Raw genomic sequence first — 20,206 nt, 5'->3', positions numbered from 1 at the left:
GAGCAAGGTTCGCTTTGTTTGTGGTCAAAGTGACTGTGGACAGCGATGGACTAACCTTTTCACACGAGTTCCAAATATCTTTAACGGTCACACCAGTGTGAGTTGTTCTATGCGTGATGTCAGAATGCACTCACTGTTCCAAAATGTGATTATTACGCAACAGGACAGTTAACACGCGCTGCCTGCTAATTATCTATAGGCTATGTTTCAATTTGTCAATTTCAAATTATTTTCTATCAAGTTGTATTTTCTAACAACAGTTTGAATTGAGGTGTGTTCCGCCTCCTCATTAATTCACACAGAAGTAGTCCATTTCAGCGTTGTGGGCAATTTATGTTTGAGGCTTTACTGAGCCGCATACACTTCTCTCTTCCAGGAGAACCCACCGCACTTCACTCATGTTTGCGCAGATCAAGTATGCATATATATGCGCAGACTTGCAAGAATTTGAACGTTTACTTGCTGGCGCTCGCTTCGCTTTGCCTTCCTTGTTGTTTTCCTTACACATAATAACTTTTGACATGTATGCGTTCCTATCAAAGTAAGTTCCTTATTTTCTGTATATCGTGTTGTCGTTTCTACTGTAGCCGCATACAGTATGTATGTATATATGTATATGTATGGAGCATAATGTATTTAGTTTTATTCACATGTTTTCAATTACTGGTGACAAATAATGCATTCCGATTATTGCATATATTGTAATGGACACCTATGATGTGTGTAACATACTTTTTTGAAGGTTGTACTGATTATAATGAGCTAAGCTATTTGCCAGCTATGTGTGGCGCCATGTTTGTTGACATTATACAATGCATTCTGGGTGTCACATAATCTGCCAGACCAAAGATGTTATAATGAGAAGAAGGAATGGTTCACTCATATTTCAGGTAAACTTCCGGAAGTGAATGAAGGGAAGTAGATGATCATAGACGACACACCTCCTTCACCATGCATACTATAAACAGACCAAACTCATCTTGTCTCCTCTTATTATCTTTGGTTGGTGCAAAAAAAACAGGCATGGCGGAGCTCACAAACTACCCATCTTCGGATCACTTTCGATTTCTAGAAAGTGTTTTACTCAAGTATTTCGATCAATGGTGAGCTCACCCGTGATGTGATTAATTATAAATAGTAATTGCTCTTAGCTAATTCATATTGTAGTTTCTGTCAGCCGAGAGTTATAAAAATATGACCGATTATGTTACGTCAATCTTTCCTCCGTTAGTACTAGGACAAATGTAGCCTACATTTTTGCGGTTTGGATGATTGTGTTATGCTGTAGCTACTTCTGTGAATGTCTGAACATTGCATTCAAAAATAAACTGCTCACATTCTGGACATAACTTTGTAAGGACTGTGTTTGTGCAAAACGTTTCTGAAAAAACAGTGTGGCAAGCTCAAATGCTGATTGTTGCATCATTCGAAACTGGACGTTCTAAATAAGCATTCTAATCACACCGGTTTGATCGTACGCTACAGGGACCACTGTAGAAAAGGTTATGATTATTAGGAGAGATTATTCCCAGTCAGGGGAGTCATGCACATCAGAAATCTGAGGGGGGCACAAAGTACGTGAGCATGGATGGGGGTGTGGTCCGGTTGCCCCCCACAGCCTATGCAACTCTGCCGAAAAATATGTATATTTTTCTGCATATCCAAGCATACCTCTGTATCCTCCTGTCTGGTGGTTCTTTTTTTTAAGAAACAAAATATATTTCTCTGCATCTCTGCTAAAATCTGGTTAAAGGATTGAAAGGAATGTGAGTCGTATTCAGTATATGTAGTTATAGCTTGCTTTTCCAAAGTCTACCAACCTTTTCAGCAGGCATGCCAGCTAAGATTGTTAGACAAGCTCACTCAGTGTCTCCCAAACTCGGTCCTGGGGACCTCAAGGGTCGCACGATTCGGTTTTTGCCCTAGCACTACATAACCGATTCAAATAATTAACTCATCATCAAGCTTTGATTATTTGAATCAGCTGTGTAGCGCTAGGGCAAAAACTAAAATGTGTACCCCTTAGGGTCCCCAGAACAGAATTTCAGAAACGTTGAGCTAGCTACTCTAACTTGATTTGGTATTTTGGGTATTTTATTAGGATCCCCATTAGCTGGGGGATAGTTTCTTAAATGGTTCTTCCTCAGCTCTTATGGTTCCTTTGAGTACTCCTGCTTGATAAAGAACCTTTGAGTTAACCTGTTAGGGCTAGGGGGCAGTATTTACACGGCCGGATAAAAAACGTACCCGATTTAATCTGGTTATTACTACTGCCCAGAAACTAGAATATGCATATAATTATTGGCTTTGGATAGAAAACACCCTAAAGTTTCTAAAACTGTTTGAATGGTGTCTGTGAGTATAACAGAACTCATATGGCAGGCAAAAACCTGAGAAGATTCTGTACAGGAAGTACCCTCTCTGACCATTCCTTGGGCTTCTTGGCTCTGTTTATTGAAAACTTAGGATCTTTGCTGTAACGTGACACTTCCTACGGCTCCAATAGGCTCTCAGAACCCGGGAAAAAGCTGAATGATGTAATTCCAGCCCCTGGCTGAAAAACATTAGCGCCTTTGGTAAGTGGTCTATCAGAGGACCATCAGACTGAGGCGCGTGCACGGGGCGACACCATGTTTTTATTTTCTCTCTCTTTGTACTAAAACACGATTTCCCGGTCGGAATATTATCGCTTTTTTACGAGAAAAATGGCATAAAAATTTATTTTAAACAGCGGTTGACATGCTTCGAAGTACGGTAATGGAATATTTAGAATTTTTTTGTCACGAAACGCGTCGGGCGCGTCACCTTTCTTTACCCTTTCGGATAGTGTCTAGAACGCACGAACAAAACGCCGCTATTTGGATATAACTATGGATTATTTTGAACCAAACCAACATTTGTTATTGAAGTAGAAGTCCTTGGAGTGCATTCTGACGAAGAACAGCAAAGGTAATAACATTTTTCTTATAGTAAATCTGACTTTGGTGAGGGCTAAACTTGTTGGGTGTCTAAATAGCTAGCCCTGTGATGCCGGGCTATCTACTTAGAATATTGCAAAATGTGCTTTCACCGAAAAGCTATTTTAAAATCGGACATAGCGAGTGCATAGAGGAGTTCTGTATCTATAATTCTTTAAATAATTGTTATGTTTTTTGTGAACGTTTATCGTGAGTAATTTAGTAAATTCACCGGAAGTTATGCTAGTTCTGAACGTCACATGCTAATGTAAAAAGCTGGTTTTTGATATAAATATGAACTTGATTGAACAAAACATGCATGTATTGTATAACATAATGTCCTAGGAGTGTCATCTGATGAAGATCATCAAAGGTTAGTGCTGCATTTAGCTGTGGTTTTGGTTTTTGTGACATATATGCTTGCTTTGAAAATGGCTGTGTGATTATTTTTGGCCGGGTACTCTCCTGACATAATCTAATGTTTTGCTTTCACTGTAAAGCCTTTTTGAAATCGGACAATGTGGTTAGATTAATGAGAGTCTTGTCTTTAAAATGGTGTAAAATAGTCATATGTTTGAGAAATTGAAGTTATAGCATTTTTGAGATATTTGTATTTCGCGCCACGCGATTCCACTGGCTGTTGACTAGGTGGGATGCAAGCGTCCCACCTCGCCCAGGGAGGTTAAAAAAACTCAAACTAAAAAAAAACACTGTAAATAGTTAAATAGACACTCAGTGGTGTAAAATAACCCCAGAGTTGGTGTTCATAACTAGAGTTATCATATTTACCAGCATGGTCTTTTGCATGTAGATTTTTTTTTTCAATATCTATGTTTTTGCATGAACATTCATTGACTAATTAATCTTATTCTACTCCAATATAAATAACATACATTTTTTTCTGAACTATTCAAATCTGTTACTTGGACTTATTGCACCCGTTACTGAAATGGTTGTTTAGATGTAAAGTCCACATATTTGATTGTTTTTATTCAATTCAGACAGGTATGAGAACAGTAGCCCCGTTCTGCAAAAGCTGAGTATCTTGGCTATTGATCAGTGCCTTCAAATCTTTGGTATGACTTACTACCATATATGGGCATACACATTTATAATGGCAGGCTGAGCCAATGACCTCGTTTCAAGATGGCGGCTACCTACATTCCAGTTAGCGTTGTGAAGCTACCGTTATTGATCACCAGACCAGAGAGTCAAAATGTTTATTTTACACAACGTTTTCACCAAACATCTTACAAGGTAAGCTTCAATTTGGTCTGTATTTGAGCTATAGCTGCATGGAGGGTATCAAATGAATCCTTAGGTTGGTAGGAACAAATCTAGCCTATTGTCAATGTTAACTGATGATGTATGACTTAATGGCAACATCGAATGTCCACCGAGTGACTATATCTTTGCGCATCAAAAATATGACGTTGCCTGCTTACGCGCTGTAGGCATCCATATCCCCTGTATGTCCCCCAACACCACCACAATGTTCGAGAGAGGTTGGTGTTGTAGAAATGTAGTTTTTATAGTTAACAATAACTTTTAGGCACATCCAGTGTGCAAAAACTAGGCAATTACCACATTTGGACACTTTGGAGGGGTTGAAAGGACACTTGAATGTACCCTGGATACCCCATAACAGCAACGCTATGTTTGAGTGTTTTTATACTGAACAAATAGAATTTAGGGATTGCAAATATGTAATAGCACTAAAATGATCTAATTTACAGACATATGCCACTTTGGAGAGGTTTAGGGACACTTGGAAACGTCCCGTGACCACACCTGTAACCACTTACTAAAACATCTGCCCATTTCTAGTTCTTAGGTCTATCAATCCCATTTTTCTCTCTGATATTGTTCACATGTTGTGTTTCCAGCTCTAATGTGTTTCCAGCTCTAGTCATCAATAATTCACTTATAGCTCGTCAATGAAAGATGCCTTTCAAAATAAAAAATAAATACAAAAACGGTTATTTCGTGTGTGCTTGATCTTGTGTATTCTGAACTATGTAACTCCTATCTATCTTCTGATATTTTTCTCATAAGCTACCAGATGTTTTCTTTCCAAATATACCAAGTTGTTGCATGTCAGAATCATGTAATTACACATGAATAACAGTTACTTTTGGGTATGTCTATTTAGGCGGAAATCTACATTTTGCCATTACATTTAAGAGGTTTTAATTAAGGTTGTCTCATGTCTTAGTCATTTTGAATGCAGGTGGCGGGTGAATAAAAATGTAAAATGTTGGATTTACTCATCACTTTGTAAGCTAGCATTATGCATTGCAAGCTAGCATTTCATGCCACTGTATTAGGATAATACTAGGCCCTCAAAAGAAATATGTATTGTATTGTCTAAAATAATTAAATTTTAATGACAACATATTTTCTTAGGATCTCATTTGGTGAAGGCCACAGGACTGAAAATGAATGAATGCATAAACCATGTCTCTGTCACCAGCAAACACAGTCATGGATGGTACTGGTAACTCTAAAATTCACTTGAAAGTAGTGATGGGACGATTGATACCGGAGCTCCGACGATCTGATGCAGTTTTCAAAGCGCTACTGATTCGACACAACGTAGCGATGCTTGTATCAAAGTAACAATACCACACGATGATGACATTCGAAAGCAGGTCGATACCACATGATGATGACGTTTGAAGCAGGTGTTGGAACTCGGAAGTGAGAGCGCCGACCTCTGTTGTAAGCTTTTGTTTTATCTTGATATTTCACCTTTTAAGCAGGTGGAAAGACAGCTCAGGGAGTAGAGCTACACAGCAGACAAATCTATCATAGCACACTAGTATTGAATTGAAAGAGCCATTTAGATATCTTTCTTTCTCAAACAGTGATTGTAAATTAAACAGCTCTAGTAGTTGTTAATGGTATTTATTAAAATATGGATCCAAAGTGTTTTTCTAATATGTAAAAGTGAGTTGAAAAAGTTTAATTCAAACCCAAAGCAAACTTGAAAAGTAGTTATCACATGATAAATGATGTACAAAGCTTTGGCTTCCAAAACGTCGACTTCTGCTGGACTCTACTTATAGACTGGCAAGTGTCTTCACTGAAATTTTCAAACTCTCCCTGTCCGAGTCTGTAATACCAACATGTTTTAAGCAGACCACCATAGTGCCTGTGCCCAAGAAAACTAAGGTAACCTGCCTAAATAACTACCGACCCATAGCACACACGTCTGTAGTCATGAAGTGCTTTGAAAGGCTGGTCATGGCTCACATCAACACCATTATCCTAGAAACCTTAGACCCACTTCAATTTGCATACCGCCCCAACAGATCCACAGATGATCTATTGCTCTCTACACTGCCCTTTCAAACCTGGACAAAAGGAACACCTATGTGAGAATGCTATTCATTGACTATAGCTCAGCGTTCAACTCCATAGTGCTCTCAAAGCTCATCAATAAGCAAAGGACCCTGGGACTAAACACCTCCCTCTGCAACTGGATCCTGGACTTCCTGAAGGGCCGCCCCCAGGTGGTAAGGATAGGTAACAACACATCCGCCATGCTGATCCTCAACACAGGGGCCCCTCAGGGGTGCATGCTCAGTCCCCTCCTGTACTTCCTGTTCACTCATGACTGCATGGCCAGGCACGACTCCAACACCATCATTAATGTTGCCGATGGCACAACAGCGGTAGGCTTGATCACCGACAACAACGAGACAGCATATAGGGAGGAGGTCAGAGAACTGGCAGTGTGGTGCCAGGACAACAACCTCTCCCTCAGTGTGATCAAGTCAAAGGAGATGATTGTGGACTACAGGAAAAAGAGGACCAAGCATGCACCCATTCTCATCAACGGGGCTGCAGTGGTGCTGGTTGAGAGCTTCAAGTTCCTTGGTGTCCACATCACCAACAAACTAACATGGTCCAAGCACACCAAGACAGTCGTGAAGAGGGCACGACAAAACCTATTCCCCCTCAGGAGACTGAAAAGATTTGCATGGGTCCTGAGATCCTCAAAAGGTTCTACAGCTGCACCATCGAGAGCATCCTGACTGGTTGCATCACTGCCTGGTATGGCAACCGCTCGGCCTCCGACCGCAAGGCACTTCAGAGGGTAGTGCGAACGGCCCAGTACATCACTGGGGCCAAGCTTCCTGCCATCCAGGTCCTCTATACAAGGTGGTGTCAGAGGAAGGCCCTAACAATTGTCAAAGAATCCAGCCACCCTAGTCACAGACTGTTCTCTCTGCTAGCGCACGGCAAGCGGTACCGGAGCGCCAAGTCTAGGTCCAAGAGGCTTCTAAACAGCTTCTACCCCCAAGCCATAAGACTTCTGCAGACCTAATCAAATGGCTATCCAGACTATGCATACCCCCCTTTACACCGCTGCTACTCTGTTGTTATCATTTATGCATAGTCACTTTAATAACTCTACCTTCATGTACATATTACCTCAACAAACCGGTGTCCCCGCACATTGACTCTGTACCGCTACCCCCTTGTATATAGCTTCGCTACTGTAATTTTACTGCTGCTCTTTAATTACTTGTTACTTTAATTTCTTATTCCTGTCCATATTTTTTTTAACCGCATTGTTTGTTAGGGGCTCGTAAGTAAGCATTTCACTGTTGTATTCGGCGCATGTGACTAATACCATTTGATTTGATTTGACTTAAGTCCAGATATTCTTCTATAGTTATCACCTGACAGTTGGCTCAGCCTGTAGAGCAGGGACTCTCATCTTGTCGAGAGACAGGATAAAATACACATAAAGATTACATTTGTTTTCTAAATCGTTGAAATTATGACACTGACATCCTAAATAATACTCTGGATGCACAGTTTATACAGAAGATTATACAGAAGATAGCCCTATTTGGTAAGAGACCAAGTCCATATTATGGCAAAAACAGCTCAAATAAGCAAAGAGAAACGACAGTCCATCATTGCTTTAAGAATTGAAGGTCAGTCAATGCGGAAAATTTTCAATAACGTTTTGCAAGTCGCAAAAACCATCAAGCGCTATGATGAAACTGGCTCTCATGAGGACTGCCACAGGAAAGGAAGACCCAGAGTCACCTCTGCTGCAGAGGATAAGTTCATTAGAGTTAACTGCACCTCAGAAATTGCAGCCCAAATAAATGTTTCACAGAGTTCAAGTAACAGACACATCTCAACATCAACAGTTCAGAGGAGACTGCGTCAATCAGGCATTCATGGTGTAATTGCTGCAAAGAAACCACTACTAAAGGACACCAATAAGAAGAAGAGACTTGCTTGGGCCAAGAAACACGAGCAATGGACATTAGACCGGTGGATGGTGTGGGGGTGGCTTGCTGGTGACACTGTCAGTGATTTATTTAAAATTTAAGGCACACTTAACCAGCATGGCTACCCCAGTATTCTGCAGCGATATGCCATCCCATCTGGTTTGCGCTGGAACTATCATTTATTTTTCAACAGGATTATGATCCAACCCCCCTCCAGGCTGTGTACGGGCTATTTGACCAAGAAGGAGAGTGATGGAGTGATGCCTCAGATGACTTGGCCTCCACAATCACCCGAAAAAGTACTCAATATATGTGGGGACTCCTTCAAGATTGTTGGAAAAGCATTCCAAGTGAAACTTGTTGTGAGAATGCCAAGAGTGTGCAATGCTATCATCAAGGCAAAGGGTGGCTACTTTGAAGAATCTCAAATATAAAATATATTTTGATTTGTTTAACACTTTTTTGGTTTCTACATGATTCCATATGTATTATTGCATAGTTTTGATGTCTTCACTATTATTCTACAAATGTAGAAAATAATAATAAAACAAATAAAAAAACCTTGAATGAGTAGGTGTGTCCAAACTTTTGACTGGTACTATATAATTTTTATATATTTATTCCTGACCAGCAAAAGTTGTCACACCCTGATCTGTTTCAACTGTCTTTGTCCTTGTCTCCACCCCCTCCTGGTGTCGCCCATCTTCCCCATTTCCCCCAGTGTATTATACCTGTGTTCTCTGTTTGTATGTTGTTAACTGTAGTTCCTGTTTTCTAGTTTTTCCGGTTTTGACCATTCTGCCTACCCTGACCCTCAGCCTGCCTGCTATTCTGTACCTTGTCACACCACCCTGGATTATTGACCTCTGCCTGCCCTGACCCCGAGACTGCCTGCCGTTCTGTATCTTATGGACTCTGATCTGGATTACTGACCTCTGCCTGCCCTTGACCTGTCGTTTTGCCTGCCCCCTGTTCTAGTAATAAACCTTTGTTACTTCGACACTGTCTGCATCTGGGTCTTCTCCTGAAATGTGATAAAAGTCACAAATGTGCTGTCTGTTAAAAGCTCTGAGTAATTAACTGTTTTTCGGCACAATTTGGTGAAAGCCCCAAAGGGTTCAGAAAGCCTGTTTCCCATCACTACTTGAAAGACACCCTGGGAAATATGCAAATAAGGCTTGAAACCCAACAGCGGGGCTATTCAATTCTGGTCCTGGAGGACAGAAACATTTCTGGTTTTGGATTATTGTATGGTTCTTTAAAGAACCATCCCATTTATGCTTCTTCAGAGACTGTGGAATGGCTACCCTATGGTATCGCTCTCAAGAACCTTATTTGGTTCCAACTTGCACCTTAATATTTAAGAGTGTATGAAAGCCTGTTGTAAAGGTTAGCTGTTCTTCTTCAGTATAAGGTACATCTAGTAAAATGTGCTGAGAGAGGACTGTCGGGAAAGGAAAGTCCAGATACAGTATCAGTGCCACAACAGGCAGGGAAGCCATCAACAGCAAAGAGAAAGAGAGAAACACATACAGTACACACAGTGTGAGCGAGAGTGAGAGAGATTTGAGAGATGCTATAAAATCCTACGTTTTCAAGTGTTGTTCCACGAACCAGAGAGGGAGAGAGAGCGAGAGAGCTTTACTTGGAAATAATATTCTGCTTTCTGACAACTGACAGTCATTCGAACCTTGACTCCTCCCCTTTCTGATTGGCATATCTTGGACCGGTGTTTTAGAACCATTTCTACCCTCCAGTATTTGATAGTTCAGTTGAGATAGGATGCTAACCAGTTTTGCCTTGGGAAATAAATGAGAAATGTTTACATACTTCATGTGAAACATTTTATCATGCAGATTCATGTGAATATGCTACTAAAAAGTGTGTGTGTGTGAGTGTAGAGAGAGAGAGAGAGAGAGAGAGAGAGAGAGGAAAAAAATAAAAAATAAAATAATGATTGCCTGCCTGCCTGAATGGGCTGGGTGTAAGAGGAGGGTTTTGGCCAGCAGCAGGACAGAAGCACAGCCCCTAGGCTAATGCACAAGGACAGCCTGTCACACTGTGAACATTCACTGAGCCGACGTGTTACAAGTCATATGAAATAACCTGCATAATTACTTCTGAAGACTATTAGGGTGTGGAAATCATATCACCCCCCCTCTGCTGCCAACATACACACACACACATTCACACACACACTGACAGACAAACAGTCTATCACACCCACATCTTCCTTGGTCTTAGCGTTCTCTGTAGTTGACAGTTCTCTGCTGTGCTGACAGAACAATGGCAGGCCCTGCAGGAGTAAGCATGTGTCATTATCATCCTATTTAGCTAGATCCCTCTCTCCTCTCCTCTCCCACAGCCCCTGCTCTAGCGAGTCAGACACAAACACACACAGACCCATTCCTTGTCTATGTCTCAAAGCTAGCCACTAATACTCCTCGTCTTCTGCTTGGATCTGTGATCTCTTCTTATTGCCCCATTCTTATCCAACAGTCAATAGGATCCCTTCCTTTTCTCTAACACCAGTCAGACCCTCCTGTGCTGTACAGTATGTTGAGTCAGTCAGACAGACATTGTTGTCGTCTGTTCTCTGGCCTCCACTTGGTCTTCTTCTTAACACTTATTAACTGACTGTCATGTTCTGTTCTGTTCTGCCCCCCAGACACTGTTTAACATCCTCAGGCCACTTAGTGCAATCTGTGCCTTCGTCCCAAATGGCACCTTATTCCCTACATAGTGCACTACTGTTGACCAGATCCCTATGGGCCCTGGTCAAAAGTAGTGCACTATATTGGGAATAAGGTTCAATTTGGGACGTTCCCTGTCTGTAGTATTGGAGTTAAGCCCCTGGGCTGTTTACTGCCAGGAATCCTTATAACCAGACAGAGTGAAGCGGCTGGACGCGAGGTAGGATCTGAGTGTGTGTGAATGTGTGCTCCTGTATGAGTGTCTTCATCTACAGCATCTGTCCACACCTTATAGCTCACAGCACAGATTAGACACATACTATAATACTACTGAGGGAACACACATGATGCGTCATAGAAAAGTCTGCATTGCATCTCTTGATTGGATCAATACTGACTTTGTGAATCTATAATAATGGCCACCTGTCTGTGGCCTGTTTTGTCATAACATTGATTGCCATTGCCTCCTATGCACGCTGAAGAAGGACTCATACTCTAAAAGTTTGTGCGTTAATACAAATATGTTCATTTCAGTTTAATCACCGGAGTGCTCTCCTATTTTTGTTGTTTGGACTATGCACAGCACGAGGATTCAGCACCCGATCTAAGTTTATATAAGGTAGAGTTGTTTATCTTTCATACCTTACAGCTCACAGCACAGTCCAAACACAACTATTTAGCTAAAACCTGCATTTTAGCCACCGCAAATCCCCCTTACCCTAATTCCAACTCTTTCCAAGCCTTTATCCCTAAGAAAAAATAAAAAGAGGTAACTAGCTACTCTATGTGTGGGCTTTCACGGCCATGCCTCAACCATGTGACTTCCCAGCCTCTGAAATGGTGCCATGGTCTACAGGGCTTTGTGGTAAATCACTATCTCTCTTCCCCAGTCAAAGCCCAGTCTGCTGAGCACTATGGACGGCTGGCTTTTTGCTGCCTCCTGGGTGACTAATATATCTTGTTAAATTGTGCTGAGAAGCGTGTTGAGAACCTTATACCTTTTGCTTCGCGCTGTCTCTGTTGTGTGTGTGTGTGTGTGTGTGTGTGTGTGTGTGTGTGTGTGTGTGTGTGTGTGTCAGGGTTTCAATTCCACCCAATTCAGAAAGTAAATGAAATTCCAATTCATTTTAAAAGCATTGAAAATAAGTGGAATAGGAATTTCAGTGTACTTCCTGAATCGACTGGAATTGAAATGGAATTGACCCCAACACTGGTGTGTATGTAATTGTTGTTACCAGCCTATTTCCATCATTAGCTCAAGATGGAATCAACCCTGGGATTAAGTGGGGGATTTGTGGTTACATGTAACGAGGTCACAATTTATTGGCCGTTATAAACATGTTAACTCACAATTTACTTTTATACGTGTTATTACAAAACATTAATTACATAGTGGAACAGGAAAATGTGTAATAACATTAGTAATGGAATAACCATCAGCAAGTGGATCTGTAATTAGAGTCCTTGTTCCAATTGTGTAATAACTGATATCACTAAACCCTATTACCATGTAATTACATAGTAATACCTACGTAACAACTATGCTGTTACTAAAGTTATTACTGAGATAATTAACAACTGAGATTCTACTGTAGAATGGTGCTATTATTTTGGCCAGCGGACAATATTTGTACAAAAATCAACAACAAAAAAAGAACACTGACCTCCACAAACACTCAGAATAACCAAAATACAGACGTCTCAAATGTTTGGGATGTCAGCACCACATCTTAACTGTTATTTTGCTTGTGTTCAGTTACAAAATGTTCTGACCATACCTTTCTGAATGAAGATACACCATTAGCACATAGTTACCAGGTTGGCATTATTCTCAAAGAAACTTCAAAATGCTTAGTTTTGGTGATGACAAGTCAGCAGTCATAAACACCTGTCATATAGTTTCCATATCTCTTCTGTCCAGAAGGGGGCATGTTTTTTTGTATGGGCAAAATACTAAAGGCAATTCTTCAAACATTCTAGTGAGTACATCCTCCATTTGAGTTAAACCCAGGAATATCCAAATTAACAATTTTCAAACTCCATATCCTTTCTTTCAATACAACCACAGCCATGATAATCACACCATATATGGACCTTCACTAACGCACAGAAATAATCAAGGTGCCCCAAGGTATTAGTGACTGACTACTAATACATCAAAACATACGCATGTGCACACACACACACACAGAAAGAACGCAATTAGTTTTGTGTGTCACTGTGAAGTGGTACAGATAGTCAGTGGGCATGGGGATGTGATTTCATTAAGACCAGATGCTGCTGCTTGGAGGACTGAGGACTTGAAAGGTTCAATATTATGATTCTGGAGCAGGACACATCAAAATGACGCTGTCCATCTGGAGCGGACATAATGTAATCAGCAACGGGTCATTGGTCATCACAGACAGCCCGGCCATCGGGTTTACCCACATCCTGTGATGTCATCATCATCACACTAACACTCAAGAAATGAGAGATAGTGAAGACAGGAGAGAGAAAGAGAGACAGAGAGAGAGAGAGAGAGAGAGAGAGAGAGAGAGAGAGAGAACGAGAGAGAGAACGAGAGAACGAGCAGATTGAGAACACAGGTAATCAGCATCACCTCATAACAACATCCAGCCTTTGGATTTGCCCTAAACTGATGACGCAAATTACCTGTGGAATATACTAGATAGTTGATTTTAAAAAATGGATTGATGAAATGTTGACGCCAAAGCATTCATTTCAAGGCCTTGAAGAATAATGGTTTTGATATATCTATTCCCTTACCTGTCAAAACAAATTCCATGATATGGCTATTCCCTTATCCCCTGTCTCCCCCCCCCCCCCCCCCACACACACACACACATACACCACACACCCATGCGCACACACTCGGACACACAATCACACACATGCTTCTACACACGGACATACACCACACACACAGTACACACACGTCCATGCACGCGGGCACACACACAGAGGAATGTCTATTTTCAGAGGCTATAAATATTCAGTCCCTGACATGTTTGCTGTATGTCTTTGATCAGACACCGATCTTATGCTACTCTCTCTCTTTCATCTTCCAACTTCAAACCAAAATGTATGTAAAAACTGAGCCATGAAATCTGTTCTGTTGCAAAAGCCTTGGTCTCGTCACACTAGTAAGTTATTTTACAGTACCAAACTGCTGTCATCTGTCTTATGCAAACAAAATGGTGATAAGTAATTTTCAAATGCAGATGGGTGAATTATGAAAAACATATCAGCATTAGGCCTATAACACAACTCCTTCCAAGTGTCAATGTAAAACGTATTTTATTTCCAAAGCCAACATCTTAATGTAATGCATGAGATACCCATTGCACAAGTCTCTGTCAACAGCGTACAATCTTATTTTTTTTAAGCATGTACTGTAGTACATGATCTGCTCATTTGAATGTGTGAGAGAGGGTGATATTCTTGCAGCATATTCCCCTGGTAGCCTACTTAGTCAACTCCCCCTAACAACTTCTTGGCCTCCTCCAGGCATATCACTGCAGGCTTTAGAGAGCTAGAGCAATATAACCAACATGAAGCAATCTGGAGGCTAGAGGAAGGCCTGGATAACTTTATCAAGCATTAAAACACAAAATATGGATGTTTGAATAATTAATTACTTTTACATATCAACTTTAATTTAACAGTGGTTCTTTTTTTTATCTTTGTGTATTTACAGTGAGGTATGCCTAAATGTGGCTTTTTTTTCTCCAAAGGTTTTGAGGAATAGGCAGATTCCCAGAATGCAGTGCGCATGACCAACAGCATGGTCATGTCTAGAAGGGATTCAGTTTACGCCAAATTGACGTAAAATTTTTGCGAATCCTCAATTTTCCTAGCTTTAATCGAATTATCCTAACCTGCTATGTAAATTATCCTAACCTGCTGTGTAAGTTCTAACCAGCTACGAAAAGTCAATGTTGACATAAACTGTAATCCATCTAGACAACACCCAGTAGCGCTCACCTGACGTTCCCACAATCTGAGAATGTAGTTTCTAATCTAATGCTTTTTTTAAGCACAATATTTTTTGTAACTGAAGCATGAAACATGAAGTAATTTATATGCTGCACAAGCTAAGGTGTACAAAGCAAAGGGCCTGTTAAGAGTCAAGTTTGTGATATAGGCTAAATGCCACAAAACAAAAGAAAAACACTAGGAAAGAATCAACTGCCATATTGTCAAAGCAAGGTGCATAAGGTAGGCCTAACCAACCCAAAGAATACAGCTCAATCAAACTCATGCAAGCAATTAAAGTTATTAAGGTTCCAGGCATAAGCGACATAAATGGTCCTTTTAGGGCCCCTGACTGTATGGGGGGGCTCAGTCTGGGTCTCAATTATTTTATTTTTTTTAGGGTGTAGATCAGCTTTAATATTGCAGATAGATTGTAGCTTCCATCAATGTAATTAACTGCATCACTTCCAATCCGCCATACATTTCTGGCATATATATATATATATACATACAGTGGGGAGAACAAGTATTTGATACACTGCCGATTTTGCAGGTTTTCCTACTTACAAAGCACGTAGAGGTCTGTAATTTTTTATCATAGGTACACTTCAACTGTGAGAGACGGAATCTAAAACAAAAATCCAGAAAATAACATTGTATGATTTATAAGTAATTAATTTGCATTTTATTGCATGACATAAGTATTTGATACATCAGACAAGCAGAACTTAATATTTGGTACAGAAACCTTTGTTTGCAATTACAGAGATCATACGTTTCCTGTAGTTTTTGACCAGGTTTGCACACACTGCAGCAGGGATTTTGGCCCACTCCTCCATTCAGACCTTCTCCAGATCCTTCAGGTTTCGTGGCTGTCGCTGGGCAATACGGACCTTCAGCTCCCTCCAAAGATGTTCTATTGGGTTCAGGTCTGGAGACTGGCTAGGCCACTCCAGGACCTTGAGATGCTTCTTACGGAGCCACTCCTTAGTTGCCCTGGCTGTGTGTTTCGGGTCGTTGTCATGTTGAAAGACCCAGCCACGACCCATCTTCAATGCTCTTACAGAGGGAAGGAAGTTGTTGGCCAAGATCTCGCAATACATGGCCCCATCCATCCTCCCCTCAATACGGTGCAGTCATCCTGTCCCCTTTGCAGAAAAGCATCCCCAAAGAATGACGTTTCCACCTCCATGCTTCATGGTTGGGATGGTGTTCTTGGGGTTGTACTCATCCTTCTTCTTCCTCCAAACATGGCGAGTGGAGTTTAGACCAAAAAGCTAAATTTTTGTCTCATAAGACCACATGACCTTCTCCCATTCCTCATCTGGATCATCCAGATGGTCATTGGCAAACTTCAGACGGGCCTGGACATGCGCTGGCTTGAGCAGGGGGACCTTGCGTGCACTGCAGGATTTTAATCCATGACGGCGTAGTGTTACTAATGGTTTTCTTTGAGACTGTGGTCCCAGCTCTCTTCAGGTCATTGACCAGGTCCTGCTGTGTAGTTCTGGGCTGATCCCTCACCTTCCTCATGATCATAGATGCCCCACGAGGTGAGATCCTGCATGGAGCCCCAGACCGAGGGTGATTGACCATCATCTTGAACTTCTTCCATTTTCTAATAATTGCGCCAACAGTTGTTGCCTTCCCACCAAGCTGCTTGCCTATTGTCCTGTAGCCCATCCCAGCCTTGTGCAGGTCTACAATTTTATCCCTGATGTCCTTACACAGCTCTCTGGTCTTGGCCATTGTGGAGAGGTCGGTGTATGTTTGATTGAGTGTGTGGACAGGTGTCTTTTATACAGGTAACGAGTTCAAACAGGTGCAGTTAATGCAGGTAATGAGTGGAGAACAGGAAGGCTTCTTAAAGAAACACTAACAGGTCTGTGAGAGCCGGAATTCTTACTGGTTGGTAGGTGATCAAATACTTATGTCATGCAATAAAATGCAAATTAATTACTTAAAAATCATACAATGTGATTTTCTGGATTTTTGTTTTAGATTCCGTCTCTCACAGTTGAAGTGTACCTGTAGTTCCCTGTAGCTCAGTTGGTAGAGCATGGTGTGTGCAATGCCAGGGTTGTGGGTTCGATTCCACCGGGGGACCATGTATGAGATGTATGCATTCACTACTGTAATTTGCTCTGGATAAGAGCGTCTGCTAAATGACTAAAATGTAAATGATAAAAATTACAGACCTCTACATGCTTTGTAAGTAAGAAAACCTGCAAAATCGGCAGTGTATCAAATACTTGTTCTCCCCACTGTACAAAGCAAAGTTTTATCTTATGTCAGCCACTCAATTAGCCATACCAACTAACAATTGTTGGATTGGTAATTAGTCTAGCCAGCTATCTAAGCTTGTAGTAATCACGTCTGTATACCGACCGGGCATATAGGGCACTTGAACAGGGGCCCTGACTTCCAGGGGTCCCCATTGATTTTGTTAGTCATTTCTCACTCAGATGTCATTACAACATGTGCAGAATTGCAGGAAATTAGCTTTAATACTGCATACATCTTACTCCACCCTGTGACAAAATGGGTAGAAATGCAGGAAATTAGCTGTAAAACTGCAACTTTTTTCTCTCTGCCCATGGCAAAAAAATGGCAGCGAGGTGGCCCCCCCCCCCCCCCCCCCCCCAACTAAAAAGCTGATGAGAATGCAAAGGTGTTGAAGAATTGCATAGCCTACAGGCCTACCCGAATGTACCTAGTCCAAATTAATACTGTAAAAGCCTCAAACGTTATGACTTAATGTAATATGACTGAGGGCGCACTTGAGGAGGCATACTTGGAAAAATCCTGGCATCTCCTGGAGCCTATTGAAATCATGGTCTGGCCCGTGTGCTTCAGGCTACACCAGCCAACTGTACAGAGAGAAAGAATTTCATATTTCCATCAACGCATGTAGCCTATTCTACTGTAGCCTTTAGGCTACCTGCATTGATATCCGTAGCATAACCAGTGGGGAAGAATTAAGAGGAATGAGAACATTTCATATAGCACCAACAAACAATGAATATTACATAAAAAATATTCAGTTGTCATTATATTAATTAAGGAGATATAAGGTGGACCTCCCTCCGTTTGATACTCTCCGTGATGTGTTGACTTGTGGCGCCAGCACAGTGCTACTGCAGCCTACTGTACATCTGATCTGAAGGAGTCAAATAAATAATAGTATCCACAATTCATTATCCAACATCGTGGCCTATAATAAACGAAAACCTAAAGTTGGCCCAGTGGTCCATTATGTCTAATGCCGCGTTTATGTGGTAGTCGGAACTAGGAAACTCGGAAATGTCCGACTTGCTAACTAGTTATAGGCTACACGTGCCGCGTTCAACCAGTTAGCGAGTCGAACATTTCCGAGTTTCGTGGTTCCGGCTGTTTACGTGAATGCGGCATAATGCATTACACATCGAGTGATATTCCAAGCAACTTCCAGCGATGTACTCTAAAGTTAAGTCGCCTAGACTCACCCTTATTTATGAATCAACTATTGAACATATAACGTATAATGCTACCTGGAAATCAATGCATGTACAACGGTCAATAAATTACACCAATAGCCTAACCTCTAGGTCGCAGTAGCACTTGACTCGGCAGTTTTCAAACAGTAGCCTTATATATCGGGACAACCTTTCATTTGGCCACAAAGCACAAAGCTGAAAAGATGTTCACATCGATATATATATATAAATATATATAAAGTTGATTTGATCGTTTCACTCACCTGCCACCGGAGTTCTTATTCAGTTGGAGAAATCCTACGATAGCGAAGGGGTAGTTGGTGAGATGAGGGAGAAGTGTATCCTTTCGTTCACTGCAGCAGTTCCAAAAGAGCTTCAAGGCTGTTCCTCAACTGCGTTTAGCTTTTTCGCGTAGGCAGCATCACTTCTCTATGTGTATGTCAGGGGAGGCTGAAGGAAAGGGCACAGCCTCCGATTGGCTGTCATTCACAAGTCCCTGATACAGGGCAGGGGGAGAAATCGTCCGAGAGAAAATAATGAACAGCTTGCCGCGCTGTGGAGGCATGTTTGAACGGACTGATGTAGGCTACTTCAACAGAAGGATGGAGAGAAATTATATATTATTGTCAGCTCAATTTGAAAACCTCAGCCTGAATGTAAGACTACTAATATCCATGTGGTAGCAAATAATATAGGCCTAATGAAGAAATGTCCAAATATATTGACATAAAAACCTGGTGAATCAACGTTGTTTCCATGGAATTTCAACCTCCAAAAATATATGTGATGATGTTGAATCAATGTGGAAAACTAATTGGATTTGCAAAAAGTCGTCAATGTAAGGGCATTTCTCTTTTTTTCACCCAACTTTGAACCTAAATCCAATGACATGGTGACATTTTTTGTTCATTTCATGTTGAATTCATGTTAGTTGACAACTCAAAACTAGATGAACTGATATCTGTGACCAGTAGGATAGGCCTATTTAGCATGTAAGAATAAGGTAGGCTACTGTTTGCCTGCCTTTTTGTAAGTATTCAAATGTTAACCTTGAAGTGTGGATAATATAGAAAACTTGAATTACATAAAGTGTGCCAATAATATTTTTCCTCTAAACAGAAAATAAAAAAATCTATAGTGGGCAAAATATGTAAATTATTTAGTTTGTGGTTTCTAATTTTATTTACTGAACTATGGGGAGTTCTTTATAAATCGTCACAAACAGCAGGCCTACAAGAGTTGTTCCCTCCCCAGGGTGTTAGTTGCATGAGTTGCATTCCTGGAACTCTCCCAAGCTTTCACTTTGGAGCTGTCCTCCCAACCAAGCATCAAACAGTAGCTATTCACTGAGCCAGAGGGATTTCTACATCTGGCATGTTCTATTGAAAGATCAGCCACTGATTGACAATGACTGACTGTGGCTCTTGACCAAATCCTCCCTACTGAATGGGCCTGGATAGCCTCAATATTGGTTTTGTGAATATTTATGAATTCTGTTTTGGTCTTGGTCTCAACTAACTCTCACAGTCTCACGTCAGAATTAGAAGTTTATCCATGTTTCAGAAAAGTCAAATTTCGAAATTCTTCGAAACAAAATGTGTGTTTCAGGTTAAGTTCAGGCATTAACTCCGAATGGTTAAGGTAAGGGTTAAGATTTTAGATAGGCTTAAAGGAAAAATACAAATAACTTTCTATCGCTGGATTCCACATTCAACCTTTGGCACCATAAGTCCCAGTCCACAACACCCTAGCAATACTGAAACCTACTTGAAGGTAATAGCGCTCACTGTTGCCCCTAGCGGACGGTTTTAACACCATCTTCAAATCAAATCAAACTTTATTTT

The 20,206-nt window shown here is 41.0% G+C and overlaps 1 protein-coding gene across 1 annotated transcript in view; it reads right to left on the bottom strand.

Annotated features, from left to right (window-relative positions):
- Nucleotides 1-18,898, bottom strand: part of LOC106590055 (cadherin-6) — a 100,269-nt gene extending 81,371 nt beyond the window's left edge. Inside the window, exon 1 of the mRNA XM_014180566.3 lies at nucleotides 18,626-18,898. The gene's annotated coding sequence lies outside the window, so the exon portion shown is untranslated. The remainder of the gene's footprint in view (nucleotides 1-18,625) is intronic.
- Between the last annotated feature and the right edge of the window lie 1,308 nt (nucleotides 18,899-20,206).

This window comes from Salmo salar, chromosome 29, assembly GCF_965601325.2.
Source record: "Salmo salar chromosome 29, fSalSal1, whole genome shotgun sequence".
NCBI classification, from domain to species: domain Eukaryota; kingdom Metazoa; phylum Chordata; class Actinopteri; order Salmoniformes; family Salmonidae; genus Salmo; species Salmo salar.
This window is presented reverse-complemented; position numbering and strand designations above follow the sequence as displayed.